At 39.8% G+C, this 21,675-nt stretch overlaps 1 pseudogene; it reads right to left on the bottom strand.

The window, feature by feature from the left end:
- Positions 1 to 18,775: 18,775 nt before the first annotated feature.
- LOC133752648 (protein lin-28 homolog A-like) lies at positions 18,776 to 19,289 on the bottom strand (annotated as a pseudogene).
- Between the last annotated feature and the right edge of the window lie 2,386 nt (positions 19,290 to 21,675).

Raw genomic sequence — 21,675 nt, 5'->3', positions numbered from 1 at the left:
TAGGATCTGGCTAAAGAGCCCATGAGAGTATTTTAGGCATGGAAAGCCAAGACACTCTGGCAAAAAAAAAGAGGACCTAAATGAAAGGTCTCTGTGAGTGAGATCCCAGTAGAAAGAACGGGTCATCAAAGAAGGAGGTACCTTTCTCTGAAGGGAGGAGAGAACTTCCACTTTTAATATGACCTTGTCTAAATAAGATCGAAGTCAGCGAACTCAAGAGGTTTCCATAGCCTTGGAAACTCATGACTAGAGCCTAGGGAGATTTCTGTCGCCATAAACAAGAGTGTCAAATTGTTAAGTCTACAACAGGAGTCACTGTGTGCTTATTCCTTATGTGGGATCTCTGTCCTTAATGTGTTGTACAATGTGAATTAATGCTATAACTAGTACTGAAACAGTATTTTACACTTTATGTTCTGTGTGGGTGCACTTTGACTATGGCCTTGTCTAAATAAGATCAGAGTTGGCGAACTCAAAAGGCTTCCATAGCCTTGGCAGCTCATGACAAGAGCCTCGGGTGATTACTGACGTCATAAATAAGTGTGTCAATTGTCAAATCAACAACAGGAGTCACTGTGCACATACTCCCCATGTAGGATCTCTGTCCTTAATGTGTTTTACTATGTCAATTAATGATATAACTAGTACTCAAACAGTACTTTATACTTTGTGTTTCTGGTGGGTGCAAACTATTGAAATCTTTATGTAGTATATACTAAATTGATCTTCTGTATGAAGATAATTGAAAATGAATCTTGATGTGAGTGATAGGAGAGGGAGTGGGAGATGAGATGACTGCGAGTGGGAGGGAGGATATGGGGGGAAAAAGCCACTATAATCCAAACGTTGTACTTTGGAAAATTATATTTATTAAGTAAAAGTTAAAAAAATAAATAAAAAACAAATTGTTTTCAAATATAAATGCAATGTTTATCAATTTCCACATGGTATATTTTAAAAATATCATCTTAAGTGTGAACGTGATCATGTTAACTGTTAAAGTGAATATATTGATAGGAATAAGTGTTAAGGTGACCATATTAATCAGATCAAGTGTGGGATAATTATAGTAGGTAGAATTAAAGAGGAGAATGTCCAACATGGGAAGCAGTCCACACAGAAGACTCATAAAATGACAATTGCTTTAGTTAGTGCTCTGACTTCAGAATCAGTGCTTAAGGCTTCCTGGTCTGGCTGAAAAGCCCATGGGAGCATTTCTGGCATGGAAAGTCAAGGCACTGAGGCAAAAAATGTTCTACATGAAGGATCTCTGTGAGACCCCAGCAGAAAGAAGTGGCCATCAAAGAAAGATGTACTTTTCTCTAAAGGGAGGAGAGAACTTCCACTTTGCTAATGCCTTGTCTAAATACTGACGGAGTTTGTGGATTCAAAAGGCTTCCATAGCCTAGGCAGCTCATGTCAAGAGCCTTGAGTGGTTACTGACATCATACACAAGAGTGTTAACTGTTAAATTAACATCTGGAGTCACTGTGCACTAACTTCCCATGCAGGACCTCTGTGCTCAATGAATTGTATTATGAGAGTTAAATATATGATACTTGTTCCCAAACAGTTTGTGTGTGTGTGTGCGTGTGTGCGCAAATTATTGAAATGTTTATTTAGTATAGAGTTGGTCTTCTGTGTACAAAGTTAATTGAAAATGAATCTTAAATGGAGAATGGGACTGGGAAGGCGAGAGGGAGGAAGAGGAAGGGTGGGAGTATGGGTGGGAGGGTGGGTATAGTGGGAAGAATAACTATACTCCTAAAGTTGTACATATGAAATTTTTATACCTTAAAAATAATTAATTTTTAAAAATAAAAATTAAAAGTAATTCATTCATTTTTTTAAAAAATGAATTAATTTTTAAAAAGAAAGATAAAAAGATATAAATCTCACAAGTATAATTTTAGTCCTGAGAGGTAATATACCAATAGACGATGACCAATCAAATGCAAAAACTTGCTATGTTTTAGTAATAACTACTAGTTTTCTAAGTTTTTAAAAATTTTTAAGATTTATTTGTTTGAAAGGCAGAGTTATAGAGAGGCAGAGGCAGAGAGAAAGAGTGAGAGAGAGAGAGAGAGAGGTCTTCCATCTGTGGTCCCCGAATGGCCATAACAGCTGGAGCTAGGCTGATCTGAAACCAGGAGCCAGGAGCTTCTTGTGGGTCTCCCTCGTGGGTGCAGGGACCCAAGGACTTGGGCCGTCTTCCACTGTTTTCCCAGGTGCATTAGCAGGGACCTGGATGGGAAGTGAGCAGCCAGGACTTGAACTGGTGCCCATATTGGATGCTGGTGCCACAGGTGGAGGCGTAACCTACTATGCCACAGCACCAGCCCGTATTTTTCTTAGTTTTTTAAGTGGTTATTTTATTGATATTTAACTCATAGGATGGCAGATGTCCTAATCAACACTCTGGCCTCAGAATCAGCCCTCAAGGCATTCAGATCTGGCTGAAGAGCCCATGAGAGTATAGCAGGCATGGAAAGCCAAGATATCATGGAAAAAAAAAGACCTAAATGAATGATCTCTGTGAGTGAGATCCCAGTGGAAAGAACGGGGCCATCAAAGAAGGAGGTACCCTTCTCCGAAGGGAGGAGAGAACTTCCACTTTGACTATGACCCTATCGGAATAAGATCAAAGTCAGCGAACTCTAAAGGCTTCCATAGCCCTGGCAACTCATGACTAGAGCCTAGGGAGATTACTGACGCCATGAACAGGAGTGTCAAATTGTTAAATCAGCAACAGGAGTCACTGTGTACTTACACCCCATGTGGGATCTGTCCCTAATGTGTCGTCTAAAGCCAAGTGATGCTATAACTAGTACTGAAACAGTATTTTTATACTTTGCGTTTCTGTGTGGGCACAAACTGATGAGGTCTTTACTAATTATATACTGAAGTGATCTTCTGTATATAAAGAGAATTGGAAATGAAAAAAAAAAACAACCTGGTGTTAAAATGGAAATGGCATAGAAAATTAATTAATTTGAAAAAAAAATTATGTAGGATCTCTGTCTTTAATGTGCTGTACATTGCTATTTAATGCTATAATTAGTAATCCAATGGTAGTTTTTTCACTTTATGTTGCTATATGGGCAAAATGTTGAAATCTTTACCTAATATATACTAAACTGATCTTCTGTATACAAAGAGAATTGAAAATGAATCTTTACATGAATGGAAGGGGAAAGGGAGCGGGAAAGGGGAGGGTTGCGGGCGGGAGGGAAGTTATGGGAGGGGGGAAGCCATTGTAACCCATAAGCTATACTTTGGAAATTTATATTCATTAAATAAAAGTTTAATAAAAAAAATAAAGTATTTAAGCAAGATACTCAAAGACACATTTCCAAAACAGAAAAAAGGTAAAAATTCAGATTTCTTCTATTATTTTTAGTTTATAATTGAATCCATGTATATTAATAATAGATTATGTATATCTGACAGTCAATAAAAATTGCAATAAAACATGAGATTACAGAATATGCTATAATATAATTTCCTATCTAAAATGTTAATATAATATATATTAATATTTATTTAATAATAAAAACCTAACCTATTCAAAAACCTATTACATGTTAATTTTAGTTTTAGAAATACTTAAATAAGTTCTTAAAAACTGAACATATAAATCCATTTTACTGTATATTTATCAAATGTTCTAGAACTGTTCAAGCCGAACACAGTTACTTCTTATTTTGTTAAAAATAGTTTTTAAAGATCAATTAATTGAGTAATTAGTTTTTTTGAAAGACAGAATGACAGAGAGAGAGACAGAGATCTTCTATTTGCTGGTTCACTTCTCAGATGGCCACAATAACCAGCGCTGAGCTAGTCTAAGTCCAGGAGCTAGGAAATCTATACAGATCTCCAACATGGGTAACAGGAACTCAAGTACTTCACCCATTATCTACTGCATTAGCAGTAGCAGGGTACTGGAACAGAAGTGGAGTAGCCAGGGGCTTGAAATGGCACTCCAATATGGAATGTAAGTGTCCCAAGAGGTGGCTTAACTCATTGAATCACAATGTCTGCCCCTTTGTTAAAATATTTCCAGCAGATGAACTAATTAATCATTCCTTGATTTGCCAAATACTTTGAAATCTGGATTTCAAAACCTAAATAATATAACCGTAATTGTTTACATATTTGTTGTTGCCAAGATTGCATTTCAAAAAATTGTGTTAATATCAAAAAGAAAAATAGAATGCTGTCTGCTGACCAACAACCTGCAGCCACTAACCCAGGAAACCACCTACTGTTTGTGGCACCCAGTTCAGAGGGATGAACTACGTTGTGCAAAAATGAATCCAGGAAGTTAATATACAATCCCCATAGTAACTGGCAGAACTTGATCTACAATTTAGAGCTTTTCTAACTTTTGCCTCCACTTTCATATCAAGCCAATAGGAGATAGCCAAATATCCTTAATCAGCCACAGAGCATACCTTCTTTCTTTTTTTTTAAAGATTTTATTTATTTATTTATTTATTTATTTGAGAGGTAGAGTTACAGACAGTGAGAGAGACAGAGAGAAAGGTCTTCCTTCTGCTAGTTCACTTCCCAAATGGCCGGAGCTGCGCTGATCCGAAGCCAGGAGCCAGGAGATTTTACCGGGTCTCCCACGCGGGTGCAGGGGCCCAAGGACTTGGGCCATCTTCTACTGCTTTCCCAGGTCATAGCAGACAGCTGGATTGGAAGAGGAGCAGCCAGGACTAGAACAGGCCCCCATATTGGATGCCGGTACTTCAGGCCAGGGCTTACCAGCTGCGCCACAGTGCCAGCCCCCAGCATACCTTATTTCCACTTAACCTACCTACTATTTCTGCATCCCATCAATCAGGACATATTTGAAGATTTCCCTTTCTTCCACTCTAGAGCTTTCCCACTTCTCTGCCTAACTCCGGGTCACTACAAAATCCAAATGATGCTGGCTGAATACATTGCTATAGCAACCTCTGGGGAAATAGCCTTTGCTTTTTCTTGTTTGAGGGAAGCCTTTGGTATTTCCCACAGGCCATTAAGTTAAAATAGAAATCAGCAACAGAAAGATAACAAGAAAATCTCAAAACGCATGGAAATTAAGCAACACAATTCTAAATAATCCATGGGACAAAGAGGAAGTCTCAAGATAAACTAGAATTTATTTTGAACAGAATAGAAACTAAAATAAATTAATATATATTTGATGTAGCTGCAGTAATGCTTAGACCAGTGACTCAAAGCTTATATTAGAAAAGGAGAAAGCTTGGGGCTGGCGCTATGGCGTAGTGGGCTAAGCATCTGCCTGCGGTGCAGCCATCCCCATATGTGTTCCAGTTTGAGTCTTGGCTGCTTCACTTCCGATCCAGCTCTCTGCTATGGCCTGAGAAAGCAGTAGAAGATGGCCCAGGTGTTTGGGTCCCTGTACCCACTTGGGAGACCCAGAAGAAGCTCCTGGCTCCTGGCTTTGGATCAGCCCAATAAAGATAATAACTGAAATCCATAAAATTAAAAATAGCAAAACTGTGGAGGGAAAAAATCACCAAATTCAAAAGGTGGCAGAGACTAACACAGAGAAGACAACAATGATCAATATAGGGAATAGAAAGGAATATTCAGTTTTATCTTTCTACTGAAAAGCAGCTCCACTGCACAAAATATATCCCAGAGATAAAGCTGAGGAGAAATCTTGGCTTTTTGGTAGGAGAATCTCACTCACTGTTGGCTTCCTGGTAGCACACATATCATGACTACCTCCAGAGAGTGGAGACTTAGAGCAATACTGATGGTGGTATGGCATGGGCCTGAGGAGTCTCTTCCAGATCAAGCTACATAGTATCAAGCTCCACTGGGCTGTGGAATTATTAGAGCAAATGACATAGGTAGGTGTCTCCAAATCTTCCTTGTTCTTCAAGGTTCTCTGCATTCTCCTTTCTCTTTTGTATTCAGCATCACTACCCACTTGTGTTTTACTAGCTGAACTCCTTGCTTCACCTTATCCTGACTCCTCAAATTCCTTGACATGTCACTAATTAACTTTTTGCCTTTCGTTCTTTCTTTTCAGGAATCTCCTTTATTAGTCTCTCTGTTGCAATACTACTCTTTATTCAAAGTTGAACTCAAGTCCCATCTTGTCAAGGAAGTCTTCCTTGATTTCTTCCAGTACATAGATCTCTCTTTTCTCAGGACCATTATTATAAGAATCTCATTTGTTAATTTTTTAAAATTTTATAAAAGGAATTGAGGATCAAGGGGTCAAATAAGTTGCCCAAGATCTAAAACTAATACAAATGAGAAACTAGGATCTAGCCTTTCTGATTAAGGATTGTGTTCTTTCTGCATCCAACACTGGTCTGAACCTCATTTATTTAGAATAATAATTAAATAATATTTAAGCTTAATATAGGATATTTGGATTTTATTTCCAAATGATCTGTATAAGAAAAAATATTTAAACTATCTGCTGGAAAATTCCTTGTTAAATTAGAAATTTTTGAGCTTGTTAGAGGCAGAGATAATTGAATGCAATCCACCTACTTCTGCAGTTGAGACAAATAAGGACCAGGGGGATAAAGAGAGATAAAACAACTTAGTGATAGACCTTGGATTAGAGCTTGCATTTTTGTTTCCATCTCCAGTGCTCTTTACAATGTAGCTGGCACAAATGATCACAGTAGGCAATATCTTCTGCCCCCAAACAACTGCACCAGGCATAAAATTAAATTGATAAGAAAATTTGATTTTTGAAAGCATTTTGAAGTTTAATTTTTAAAAAACAATCTGTTTTAATTGATCAGTAGTAATTGTATGTACTTATGCAATACAGTATGTTTTGATATATGTATATATTGCAGAAAGATTAAATCAGTGTAATTAAAGTATCACCTTGTATACTTAATTCTTGAAGTGGGAACATTTAAATCTATTCTTTTAGCAATTTTAACATCCTCTGTACATAATTATTAGCTACAGTCGCTGTGCCATTCCAAAGATACTAAAATGTATTCCTCTTGTCTAACTGAAACATTGTACACTTTGACCTATAACTAACACATCTGCACATCCTGTGTTTCTCCAGTCTGTGGTAAAAAAGATACTTGAAACTGGATAGTGTATAAAGGAAAGCAGTTTATTCATCTAAAACTCTTGGAGAATGAAACTCAGACATAAGTTGCCCTCACTTGTTTACCGACTGGTGTGTACAAGAGGGAACTATCGCCTGACATGACAGGAAGCCAGAAACTAGGGCAGGACCAATGTTGCCCTTTATGAAAACACTCTCTCAAAAACTGAGAACTAAACATTTGGTTCATTTTCAAGATAGCATGTTTATCCATGAGTAAACAGCTAGCTAGCAAAATAGCTAGGTTATGTGCACCTGAAAGTTCTTAAGAAAACAGGATGTTAGTGGCCAAAACAGCTGAAGCAAATGCTGAGAAGATTGTATCCCCGTAGTAGTCAGCCAGTGAAAATCTGGAGGAGGGACTTGCGTGCTAGGAAATAAATAGCTGTAAACTACCCTGGGTGTGCTGGCTCACCAGGCACCCATTTTTGCAAGATTGTTAATGAAGTCTCGCTTTTGCTGTACTTCCTGAATCTGAGTTCATCCTTTGAGTGGACAGGTGAGTTGCTTTCTCACAAAACTCAGCAGGGTCCATGAAAAACACTTAATTTGTTCTGAGGGCAGTGCCCTCAATAACCTAGTTACTTCCTGCGAGGCCCCATATATCTCTCTCTTTTTTTTAATAATTATTTTATTTATTTGAAAGTGTTACAGAGAGCAATAGAGCCAGAGAGAGACAGAGGTCTTCCATTCCACTGGTGCACTCCCAAAATGACTGCAATGGCCAGGGCTGAGCTGATCTGAAGCCAGGAGCCAGGAGCTTCTTTCAAGTCTCCCATGAGGGTGCAAGGACCCAAGGACTTGGGCCATCTTCTACTGCTTTCCCAGGCCATAGCAGAGAGCTGGATCAGAAGTAGAGCAGCTGGGACTTGAACCAGCGCCCATATGGGATGCCGGTGCTGCAGGCTGGGACTTAAACCCACTACACCACAGCGCCGGCCCCAGACCCCCATCTCTAAATGGTTTTCTCACATCCTACATTGCCAAACTACTGATAAAGCTTCCAACACATGAACCTTTGGGCACACACTTAAACCATATCTAAATAACAGCACATGTGGAATCTAACACGGAGAAGCAAAGTCCACAACATTGGTTGTAGAAAATGGAAAATGGACTGATACATGTAAGTGAGATAATACAGTAAGTATTTTTCTCTCCATGCCAGGCTTGTTTTACTTAGAGACATGTGCTCTAAATTCATTCATATGGCCAGAAATGACATAATTTCTTTTCTTTTAAAACCTTATGTTTTTTCATTGTGTATAGATACATCATTTTCTTTATCCATTCATTCAGTGATGGACACTTAGGTTTCTCCCATAAATTGGCTATTGTAAATACTGCTATAAAGAACACATAGAAGTACAGATATCTATGTGACATTTTGATTTTCATTTTTTTTAAAGAAAAACAAGCACAAGTGGCATTCATGAGTCATATAGTAGTTCTATTTTAGGTTTTTTGAGGACCTCCCTACTGCATTGCAAATCAGATATAAAAATGACTTCTTCACCATTGTTGTACCAGGGTTCCCTTTTTTCCATATCCTATCCAAAATTTGTTAGCTTTCATCTTTTTGATAATGACTGCTCAAACAGGTGTGAAGTAATATATCATTGTGGAATTAATTTTTATTTCATGATTATTAGAGATGCTGAACATTTTTCATGTGTTTATTGACTATTTGTATGTCCTCTTTTGAGAAATGTCTAAAAAATCCTTTGCCCATGTTTTACTTTGGCTGTATTCTTGCTAATCAGTTGTTTTGAGTTCCTCATGTATTTTAAATATCAGATGGGGACTATTTAGATATTTTCCCTCAATCCCTGGGTGGTAAATTCACTGTGTGGATTGTTTCCTCCGCTGTGGAGCTCTGTTTTTTTTTTAAGTTTGATACAGTGATATTTGTTCACTTTTGCTTCTGCTACCTGTGCTTTTAGGATCACATGCAAAAACTCATTACCCAGGACACAGAACTCTTGAACTATGATTTCTTCTAGTACCAGTTTTAGTTTCAGCTCTCACCTTTAACCTTGTAATTGATCTTGAGCTGATTTTTTTGTTTTATGTGAGAAGAGAATATAATTTCATTATTCTGCATGTGGCTGTCCAGTTTTCCCATTGCCATCTGTAAAGAGACAGTCCTTTTTATATTCTGTGTCCTTGACAACCTTTGTTAAAAATCTGCACATGAACAGGTCTACTTCTGAGCTTTGTAAATAGTTCCTTTGGTTAACGTGTTTATTTTTTAAAACTTTAAAAAATATTTTATTTATTTATTTAAAAGGCAGAATGAAAGAGGGAGAGGATGAGCAAGAGGGTGAAGGGGAGAGAGAGAGTGAGAGAGAGAGAGAGCACAAGAGAGTGCAAGAGCAAGATATCTTTTATCCACTTGTTCACTCCTCAGATGGCTTCAATGGCCAGGAATGGGCCAGACTGGAGCTAGGAGAGGTATTCCATGCAGGTCTCCGACATGTGGCAGGTATCAAAGTACTTGGGCCATTACCCTCTGATTTCCCAGGTACAGAAGCAAAAAGAAGCTAGATCAGAAGTGGAGCATCCAGGACTTGAACTCTCACTCTGATATGGGATGCCAGTGTCACAATAGATTTAACCCGCTATACCACAGCATCAGCTGCTGATATTTTTGTGCCAGTGTAATGCTGTTTTTATTATTAAAAGACCACCACAAAACACACCAAACACTGGAGTTAAGGGAAAATCTTATTGTCAGGAGGACCAACAGGCTGGAGATAGGGGTCAAGAGAGAGAGCATGTGAGTGAAAGCAGGTCTTGTTATAGCCTTGCAGGAATAGGGAAATGGGAGCAGCAGGGTGGGGTTGGAGTTGATACTCGTGGTTGGGCCATTTGGTCACCTGACTCCTAGTAAGCCAGGATGGGTTCTGGAGAGGCCAAAATTATTGTGCAAGATGGCAACTGGGCCAGAGCCTAAGATGGCACCCAGGGCTTAAGATGGCACCTCAGATGAGACAGCACCATTTCACTAACAAATTCTGTGTTTTGAAATCAGAGTTTCTGATGCCTCCACCTTTCTTCTTTTTGCTCAGTATTATTTTGGGGATCCATACAAATTTTAGGATTGTTTATTGTATTTCTGTGAAAAATATTATTGGAATTTTGATAGGGATTACATTGACTCTCTGGATTATATAGGTAATATATACATTGAACCTAGGCCCTCCAATGCCTTATGAATGTCTTAATTTTTAGGCCAAATACCCACTTCAGTATGTACATTTAAACAATATTAGTCCTTCCAATTGCTGAACATAAGGTACCTTTCCATTTATTTATGTTGTCTTCAATTTTTTTCACCAATGTCTCACATTTTTCAGTATATTCACTTCTTTGAGTAAATTTACTCCTAAGTATTTAATTTCTTTGATACTTTTGTAAATGTGGTATTTTTCTTAATGTCCTTTGGGGGACAGTTGAATGAATGTTGATTTTTGTATCTTGAAATTTTACTGAATTTATTTATGATTTCTAACATTATTGTGCTGATCTTTAGGGTTTTCTATTAATAAGATTATGTCAACAGCAAATAGATAATTTCACTTATTTATTCCTCTGTGTATGCATTTGATTTGTTTTGCTTGACCAATTGGTCTGGCTGGAACTTTTAATATTTATGTTGAACAAATGTGATGAGAGTGAGTATCCTTGCATTCTTCTTGATCTGAAAGGAAAAACTCTACAAATTTTACCACTTAGTATTATGATAATTGGGGACTTGCCTCAAATGGACTTTATTGTGTTACATTCCTCCTGTACCTAATTTGTTGGCAGATTCCATCATAAAAGGATGTTGAAAAATTTGTTACCAAGCTGTTTTTTTCCTCTATTGAGATTATAATGTGGTTTCTGCTCTCCAGTCAGTTAATATAGTATATTGCATTCATTCATCTAAATATGTTGAATCATCTATGGTTTTTGGTTTTTTTAATGTGCTCTTGAATTCTTTTTTCCTAGAATTCACTTCAGAATTTTTGAATCTGTATTCTTCAGAGGTATTTTGCCTGTAATTTCCTTTTCTTGTGATATCTTTGTCTTGCTTTTGTGTCAGAGAAGCTCTGGTTTGGTAAAACGAGTTTGGAAGTACTGCTTGCTTCACATTCTTAGAAAAGTTTCAGAAGTATTGGATTGTTTTTAATTTTTTATTTAAAAAATTAACTGACATAAAAATTATACATATTTATGAAGTGATGCATCATTACATATGTACATTATGTAATGTCCAATCAGAGTGAATACATTTATCCTTTCAAGAGTTTAACATTTCCTTATAGGGAAAACATTTTTAAAAATCTTATTTCCCAGCTTTTTTAAACAGAGAAATATATAGTAAATTAATAGAATCTATCTTCAACCTACTGTGCAATAGAATCTCAGAACTTTTTTTAAAGATTTATTTATTTTATTTGAAAGGCAAAGTTACAGAGAGTGAGGAAGAGACAGAGAGAGAATCTTCCATCTGTTGGTTCACTCCCCAAATGGTTGCAATAGCAAGGACTGGGCCAGGCTGAAGCCAGGAGCCAGGAACTTTTTCCAGGTCTCTGATGTGGTTGTAGGACCCCAAGCACTTGGGCCATCTTCTGCTGTCATTCCAGGCACATTAGTAGGAAGGTGGATCAGAAGTGGAGCAGCCAGGAATCAAACTGGCGCCCATGTGGGATGCTTCTATTGCAGGCGGCAGCTTAATCTGCTATGCCACTGCACTGGCCCCTAGAATTTCTTACTTTTATCTAGTTATGACCTAACATTCTCAATGTATTTCTTCTTAAAATGACTTTTTGGAATTTGTCAGTGAAACAAATTGATCCTAGGCTTTCCTTTATTGGGAAGTTTTTGATTATTAATTCAATTCACTTACTCATCATTGACCTATTCAGATTTTATATTTCTTCATAATTAAATCTTAGTAGTGTTGTTTGTAGGAATTTATTCAATTATTTTAGGTTATCCACTCTACTACTGTGTTTATTCATAACAATCTCTTATGATCGTTATGTTGGACCTCTCAGTGGCAGAGATGCCCACTTGCTCGGGAGGACGCCCAAAGATCCAGACTCCAGACCAGTTGATGCAAAAAGCACGAGGTTTTTATTGAACGTTTGCGCAAACGGGCCCCCACCTCAGGTGGCGAGGAGCCCTGAGTGGCAGTTTCACACAGGTTATGTAGGCAACGAATTAGCATATTCCTAATGCGCATGTGTAGGATTGGTCAGTTCAGAGGGACCATTAGCATATGGGAGAATGCTGGTGAAGAATGCTGGTGGAGAGTGCTGGTGGAAAATGCAGAGGTGGCATGGGATTGGCTGGTTCGGAGGGACAATTAGCATACCGGAGAAAGCTCAGGGAGATTTCTGAGGGAGAGTGCTGAGGTGTTACAGGATTGGCCGGTCGCAGTGACATCATAAGTGTGCGCCTAGAGACTCTCCGAAGGGGAGGGGCAGCTCTGCTCTGGGCGCACCCAGAGGTTTCCCGGAGGGGAGGGGCAGCTCTGCTCTGGGCGCGCCCAGAGGTTTCCCGGAGGGGAGGGGCAGTTCTGCTCTGGGCGTGCCTAGAGGTTCTCTGAAGGGGATTGACTTTTCCTTCCCAGAGAACGTCCTGCCTGCTAGACTCTGGGGAACATCTAACCTCTTAAGAAGCCCCTGATATTTGCCCAGGCCTAGTTTCTTGTCCCTGCCCCCATAAGGGTCCTTCAGTTACACTCTGTTGTATTAGTTGTAATGTCAACTCTTTCATTTCTAGTTTTGTTTGAGTGTTTATTCATTTTTTTCTTTGTTAAGCTAAAAACTTGTTCATTTTGAATATCTTTTCAAAACCCAAATTTTAGTTTTAGTGGTCTTGTCTATTATTTTTTATTCTCTGTTTCCTTCAATGCTCTCTGATCTTTGTTATTTCCTTCTTTCTGTTATTTCAGGGATTAGTCTGTTTTTTCTTAGTGTCTGTAGGTATAATGCCAAGTAATTGCTTATTTGAGACATTTATTCTTTTTCGATGTTAGCATCAATTGCTATAAAGAAATTTAGAATGAATTGTTACAGTCCTGGTTTTGTAGGGCATAGTGGTTTCATCACCCAGTCTCCCAGGGTGGGAGTGGATGTTCTCTACTGTTGTAAGCCCCCAGCAGCTTACATGAATCCCCTGGCTCACATAGGGTGGGTGAGTGTAGTTGTGGGACTAATGCCCCCAAACTCCCACAGTTGCAGGGTGCAGGAGATCCATCCTTTGCCTCACACATTGCCCTGACTCTGACTACGATGCTGGTTGGAGCAGAATAGAGGCATGCAGCAACGCTTTTTGCTGTGGAGTATGGTGCTCTGTGTGGGTGGGGGAGGGGAAGAAAGGAAAGCAATGCAGTTTCCCTTCCCCAAGCCTGGCAGTTGCTCAGACCCCAGTCAACTCTCCAGGCTGTAGTAAAAGTTAGTGGGTGACTGTGGTATTCCCTCCCAGCTCAAACTGCAAACAGGGCAATTTCTTCCTACCTTGGCATGGTAAAATGGCAGCTCATAGTTGGCAGCTGGCTGCACTGTGTGTGACTGGCTGCAACATTGTCTCTGTCTTCTCTTGTCCCACAGAGTCTTCATTTCTTGTTTTTGTTCTTGTTTTTTTTTTTTGCTTTTCTAAAAATTTCCATCAGTTAAACCCCTGGAAATGTAGCCCTCCCTTTGTTCTTTTCATATCCCAAAGCAGCTTAATTTAGCGTGGCTAAACACTATTCAGCTATCTTGGAGCCCTCTATGTCTTTTGATCATAGAATTGAACCAATGTACATTCAGTGGAATCATTAATAGATATTGACTTATTACTGCCATTTAAAAATTATTTTCTGGTTGAATCCTAGTGGATCCTAGTTCATCTCTTTCTCTCTTGGTATTTTCCTTTTTTGTTTTCTATGATGGTATGTTTTGAATTCTTTCTTATCTTTTACATACCTACGAAGAGTTTTTGCTTTGTGGCTGTCATGAGCTTACATAAAGCATCTTATAGTTGTAACAGGGTATTTTAAACTGATAACACTAACTTTGGTCGCTTATACAAATCCTGCACTTTTACTCCCTCCCTTGCATTTTATGTTTTTGATAATTGTAAAACATATTACAATTAACGAATTTTATAATTTGTATCCCTTAACTAACAATAAATTAATAGTTTTGTCTTTTAACATACATACTATAGATATAATTAATTTCCATTACTGTATTACAGTTTTCTGGATTTGACAATGTACTTAATTTTTCTAGTATTTCTATTTTCATATGTTTTTATGTTGCTGTTTACTATGTAGAGATGATTTCCCTCAGTCTGACATCTTCTTGCTAGCATTTTTTCTTTTTTTTTTTTGACAGGCAGAGTAGATAGTGAGAGAGAGACAGAGAGAAAGGTCTTCCTTTTTGCCATTGGTTCACCTTCCAATGGCCGCTGCGGCCGGCGCGTCTTGCTGATCCGAAGCCAGGAGCCAGGTGCTTCTCCTGGTCTCCCATGCGGGTGCAGGGCTCAAGGACTTGGGCCATCCTCCACTGCCTTCCCGGGCTATAGCAGAGAGCTGGCCTGGAAGAGGGGCAACCGGGTTAGAATCCGGTGCCCCGACCGGGACTAGAACCTGGTGTGCCGGTGCCGCAAGGCGGAGGATTAGCCTGTTAAGCCACGGCGCCGGCCAAGCATTTTTTCTAAGATACGTCTACTGCTGGTAAATCTCCTCAGCTTTTGTTTGTCTAAAAAAATTTTTATCTCCTCTTTAATTTTAAAGACCAAGATTACTATGTATAATATTCATATATGGCAGTGCTTTTTCCATAGATTTTTGAATATATGATCCCATTCTTTCTAGCCTGAAAGTTTTCTGTGTAAAAATTCTGATACTCTAATTTGGCATCATAATTTGAATGTGGTCTGTGTTCCCCATATCATCACTACTGAAATTTCATTCCCATTTTGAGATATTAAGAGGGTGGAAACTTAATCTAAGTATGGCGTTTAGAGGTAAGGCCTTTGGAAAGTGATTATGATCATATAAGATCATCAAATGGTGTATCCATGAATGAATCTTGGTGGTTTTGTAAGAAGAGAGAGAGGGACCTCTTGGACACCCATGTTGAATGTCTCTTGCCATATTTTGCTTTGTGCCACTTCAGGACTCTGTCAGCAAAAAGACCATCATCAAATGATGTTTTTAGATGTTCTACCTCCTTAATCATGGGTCAACATAAACCTGCTTTATTTATAAAGCTACCCAGGTGAAGGTATTTCATTACAGTGAAAAAAATGGAATAATCTGATGTGGCTGAAGAGCCCATGAGAGGATTTTAGGCATGGAAAGCCAAGACACTCTGGAAAAAAAAAATAGGACTTAAATGAAAGATCTCTGCGAGTGAGATCCCAGTGGAAAGAACAGGCCATCAAAGAAGGAGGTACCTTTCTCTGAAGGGAGGAGATAACTTCCACTTTGACTATGACCTTGTCTAAATAAGATTGGAGTCGGCAAACACAAAAGGCTTCCATAGCCTTGGCAACTCATAACAAGAGCCTAGGGGGATTTCTGACGCCATAAACAAGAGTGTCAATTTGTTAAGTCAACAGCAGGAGTCACTGTGCACTTGCTCCTCATATGGGATCTCTGTCCTTAATGTGTTTTACTATGTCAATTAATGGTATAACTAGTACTCAAACAGTATGTTTCACTTTGTGTTTCTGTGTGGGTGCAAACTGCTGAAATCTTTACTTAATATATACTAAATTGATCTTCTGTATATAAAGATAATTGAAAATGAATCTTGAAGCAAATGGAATGGGAGAGGGAGCGGGAGATGGGAGGGGTGCGGGTGGGAGGGAAGTTATGGAGGGGGGGAAGCCATTGTAATCCATAAGCTGTACTTTGGAAATTTATATTTATTAAATGAAAGTTAAAAACAATTAAAAATGCAATAATCTATGGGGTTCACTTACATTTCATAATTTTCTTTTTCATTTCTTCATTCAGAATCTCTTCTTGTCTTTATGTTTTGAGGATTGGATTAGACATTTTTGGAGGGTCTCCTTGGATTCATCCTATTTGGTATGCCTTTGACTTTATTTGTATAATGTTTATTTATTTGAGAGGGAGGGATAGAGAGAGAGGGTAGTCTCATCTGCTAGTTCACTCCTCAGTTGCTTACAACAGCTAGTGCTGGGCCAGGCCAAGGCTTCAAACTGGGAACTCAATCCAGATCTCCAACATGGGTGGCAGGACCCAACTACTAGAGCCATCATCTTCTATCTCCCAGGTATACAGTAGCAGGAAGCTGGAATTAAGAGCAGATTTCTCCATTTCTGAAGCAAGCCCACAAATAGCTTGGAGTTGAGCTCCAGAACTCTGGTATAGGATGCAGGTATACCAAGTAGTGACTTAACTGCTGTACCAAAATGCTTGCCCCTCATTAGCATCTTTTGGATCTTCATTTTGTTTTCTTCCAAAGACTTAGGGAGCTTTATTATATTATTCTTTAGAATATGCTTTTGTCCCTTTCTCTTTCTTCTTCTGACTCTCCAATAATGCATACACTATCACACTCGATTATATCATAAGTCTCTTAAGCTATCTTCACTTTTTCATTCTTTTTTCATTTTCTCTTCAAGTTGGATAATTTCAAATGACCTTTCCAAATTCACTAATCTTTTTTCCCCATTTGATCTATTCTGTAGCTGAACACTTTTATTCAATTTTTCACTTCAATTATTGTATTCTTTGACTCTATCATTTCTGTTTAGTACTTTACATATTTTATATCAGTGAAATTTTCAATTTGTTCATGCATTGTGCTACTGACTTTGATGAGTATCTTTATGTTTTTTAATTTTTTTAAATATTTATCTATCCATTTGAAAGAGTTACAGAGAGAGAGAGAGAGAGAGAGAGAGAGAGAGAGAGAGAGAGAGAGAAAGAGAAAGGCAGAGATAGAGAGAGAGAGAGGTCTTCCATCTGTTGGTTCACTCTCCAGTTGGCAGGAGCTGCACTGATCTGAAGCCAGGAGCCAGTAGCTTCTTCCAGGTCTCCCAAGCAGGTGCAGGGGCCCAATAACTTGGGCCATTCTCCACTACTTTCTGAGGCCATAGCAGAGAGCTGGATCAGAAGTGGAGCAGCCGGGACTCGAACCGACGCCCATGTGGGATGCCGGCACTGCAGGCGGTGGCTTTACCCACTACACCACAGCACCGGCCCCTATGTCTTTTAAATTTTCTACCAGGTAAACACACACACACACACACACATTTTGTTGGTATTGGATTCTTGATATCTTCTTATTCTTTCATTTGGAACATATTTCCCTATGTTTTGCATTTTCCTTGACTTTGTGTGTTGGTTTCTGTACATTAGAAAACCACTGTGTAATTCTTGTCAGACTGGCTTTAAGTTTACAAACTATACTCTTCTATCTGCTTGGCCAGAGATTTTAGGTGTCTTCAATTTTTTTGGTCTTGTCTGACCTTCTGTCTTTGTTTTAATGGCCCCCAGGAAATTAATATTACCAAACTGTACTATTTCTTTGAGACAGACGACATAGAAGCTAGTCCCTTAATATGCATATGGAAATGTTATGGCATCATATGTGTGTTCCAGTTCCTTCTATTCTTATGGAGAAGTTAAGAATCATAGTTTACCTTCAACTCATTCTACTTCATGCAAATGAGATCAATGTCAGATGCCTGTATTCTCTTTTTGAATTTTTATTTAAGCTATACAATTTTCATGTATTTCTTGTATACAGATGTAGGAGCATAGTGATCCTTTCTACCCTACTCCCCTCCCACTCACACTCCTACCCTTGCTCTTCCTTCATCTCACATTCCCTCTATTTTTACAATGATTTACTTTCTTTTTAAATATATATAATGCATATTCTCTTGTTCAGTGAATAGTACATTCTTTTTTAAAAATTATTTATTTATTTATTTATTTGAAAGTCAGAGTTACACAGAGAGAGAAGGAGAGGCATAGAAGAGAGAGAGAGGTCTTCCATCTGTTGGTTCACTCCTGAATTGGCCACAATGGCTGCAGCTACACTGATCTGAAGCCAGGAGCTTCTTCTGGGCCTCCCACCTGGGTACAGGGGTGAAAGGACTTGGGACATCTTCTACTGCTTTCCCAGGCCATAGCAGAGAGCTGGATCAGAAGTGGAGCAGCCAGGTCCTGAACTGGCACATTTATGGGATGCTGGCACTGCAGGTGGTGACTTTTCCTGCTACACCACAGTGCTAGCCCCACAATGATTTACTTTCAACTCACATTATACTTATAAGATTAACACTATACCAAGTGATGAGTTAAACAAATAGTATGAAGAAAAAAACATGGTTTCTCAACAATAGAGACAAAGGCTGTAAACAATCATTGAAGCTCAAAATGTCAATTTCACTCCTATACATTACATTTTTGATACTCTATTAGTTACCACAGATCAGGGAAAACATATAGTATTTGTCATTTGGGAATGACTTATTTCACTAAGTATAATGATTTCCAATTTCATCCATTCTGTTGCAAAAGACAGGATTTCATTCTTTTTTATGGCTGAGTAGTATTCCATAGTTATATATACCATAATTTCTTTATCCAGTCATCAACTGTTGGACATTTGGGTTAATTCAATATCTTAGCTATTGTGAATTGAAGTAGGCTGCCTTTCCCTGGGAGCCGGGGGCCTGCTGTGCCTTCAGGGTGCATGAGGCCACCATATGGCCAATGCTGTGGCAAAAGTGACACTCCTTGGCATGATGGTCTTAGACCTCCACAGTTGTAGCACCTGTCTCCTTTAGATCTGTGCTTTCACGTGCTCTTCCCCTTTGGCCACCTCTCGCTCCCAATACAGAACACTCCACCAGGCCTGGTAACATGGATAGACTCCAGGCCCTTGTCAGACTTCTTGAAGGTAAATTCCACTGCTTCACCCTCTCTCAAGGCTCCGGATGCCCTCCATGTGCAGTTTACTCTGATGCACAAAGACGTCCACTGGGAAGTCATGGACAGGAAACCAAACCCCATATGCACATTGAACTACCTACAGATGCTGGCCCTGTGTGGCAGCTGTGGCTGATCTGCCACCAGGGCTGCATCCTCCCATGCCTCCTTGGTGCAGCCACCTGCAAACTGCTGGTTGGAGATAGAGCCCATGATCATCAACAGAACCCACGGCACCAGGCCCCTAGTTGGGGGGCTGCTGGCACCAGAGAAGTTTGAAGGCAAAGGGGAGTGGTTCAGAGAAGAGGCAGCTACATCTCCCTCCACACACTCCACATTGACCTTTCATCTGAAAGAGATAAAAGACCTTAGTTGAATGTGTATCTTGGCTATTGCAAGCAGTTCAAGGTAAGAACTCAAAAGTGCAGGCAACAGGAGCAAAACTAGACAAATAGAATTATATCAAACTCAGAAGCTTCTTCACAGCAAAGGAAACAATCAATAGGGTGGAAAGACATCTGAAAGAATTAGAAAAAAATACTTGCAAGCTACTTATCCAGCAAAGGGTTAATATACAGAATATATTAGGAACTAAAAAAAAAAAAAGGAACAGCTCAACAACAAATAGCCAGTCCAGTTAAGAAGTGAGAAAATGACCTGAATAGACAGTTCTCAAAACAAGAAATACAGGCCAGTGCCGCAGCTCACTAGGCTAATCCTCCACCTGCGGCGTTAGCACACCAGGTTCTAGTCCTGGTCGGGGCGCTGGATTCTGTCCCAGTTGACCCTCTTCCAGTCCAGTGCTCTGCTGTGGCCCGGGAGGGCAGTGGAGGATGGCCCAAGTGCTTGGGCCCTGCACCCACATGGGAGACCAGGAGAAGCACCTGGCTCCTGGCTTTGGATCAGCACGGTGCACCGGCCGCAGCGGCCATTGGAGGGTGAACCAACAGTAAAGGAAGACCTTTCTCCCTGTCTCTCTCTCTCACTGTCCACTCTGCCTGCCAATGAGGAACTAGCAGAAAAGTTGAGGTTTATGTCAGTGGCGTTAACTCTGAACTAAACTAGATAAAGCCGAGAAGTTCTGAAGAATAGGCTCTTAGGCATGATTAGCTGATAGTGACTATCACAAAAGACTCAGTGCTATCACCTTAACAGAGGGCTAGCATTTCAAAAGTGCTGCTAACTGGATGTGTATTCTCACACATAACATTAGAATCTTTATACGGCACCCACACTGGGTTTATCAGACATGAGAAAGTCCTTTCACTTCTTTGTACACAAGAAGCAAGGATTAGAACTGAGAGTGTTGACACAAAACTCCAGGAAAAATTACATACCTGATGGAGTACCTTTCAATGAATCAGGACCTTGTCATGCAAGGCTGACCTCATTGTTTGAGAATAATACCAGCCACCTGTGATGTACTGCAGAAGGCAAAGAAGTTGACAGCTGGGCAGCCCACCACAGTGCATATAGCTCATTGTGTGCTGCCACTTCTAGAACTAAAGGTTTACTTCTGGTCACCTGGGGAGATATCAAGCCATATTATTTGATAACCTAAATTGCTACTCTAAAAATCATGCCATATTTAAATCCAACAACCTTGCTTCCAGACTCCTCTTTGGAAACCTGTGCATGACCACTGGCAGGTTATCGAACAGGTGTATTCCAGCAGGCTGGACCTGACCTATGTCCCCTTAGACACTCCAGAATCTGAAATTCTTCATGGTTGCAAGCAGTTTCATGGGCAAGGGGAATTGAAAGTCTAGATATGCAGGAAACTTTGGAAGCAGAAGCATTGCTACTACATACTGATATGGGATAAGGTGGCTAGCTGAATTGGAGGTCACAAAATACAAGACCCTGCCCCATGTAATTGTTTTCTGTTTGTCAGAAAATCCCATTTCTTAAGATGGATGCCCTATTTTCTTTCCTTTTTTTAAAAAAAAGATTTATTTATGTATTTGAAAGGCAGAGATACAGAGGGAAAAGGTGGGGGGAGAGAGAGGAGAGAATCTTTCATCCATTGTTTCACTTCCCAAGTGACCTCAACATCAGAACTGAGCCACTCTGAAGCAGGAGCCAGGAGCTTCTTCCAGGTCTCCCATGCAGGTGGAGGGGCCCAAGCACTTGGATCCTCCATTGGTTTCCCAGGCACCATGGAAAGCTTCCCTGGGAGCTGGATTGGAAGTGGAACAGCTGGGACTTGAACTAAACTGGCGCCCAGATGGGATGCCTACACTGCAGGTGGAGGCTTAACCCTCTAGGCCACAACACTTGCCCCCCAAGATACCCTACTTTCATTCACGACCTGATGAAGGATTGTCCCATATATATGAATAATAAGCTCCACATGGAATTTTATGGAGGTGTCATAAACCTCCCAGGTGACCACACTACCTCATCAAAGAAGATACTGGGATGGGGCCGGTGCTCACTTGGCTAGTCTTCCACCTGTGGCACCAGCACCCCAGGTTCTAGTCCCGGTTGGGGCACCGGTTCTGTCCCGGTTGCTCCTCTTCCACTCCAGCTCTCTGCTGTGGCCTTGGAAGGCAGTGGAGGATGGCCCAAGTGCTTGGGCCCTGCACCCGCATGGGAG

The sequence above is a fragment of the Lepus europaeus genome, chromosome X (assembly GCF_033115175.1).
Source record: "Lepus europaeus isolate LE1 chromosome X, mLepTim1.pri, whole genome shotgun sequence".
Classification (NCBI taxonomy): Eukaryota; Metazoa; Chordata; class Mammalia; order Lagomorpha; family Leporidae; genus Lepus; species Lepus europaeus.
The sequence above is the reverse complement of the archived record's forward strand: the minus strand, read 5'-3'. Positions and strand labels throughout refer to the sequence as shown.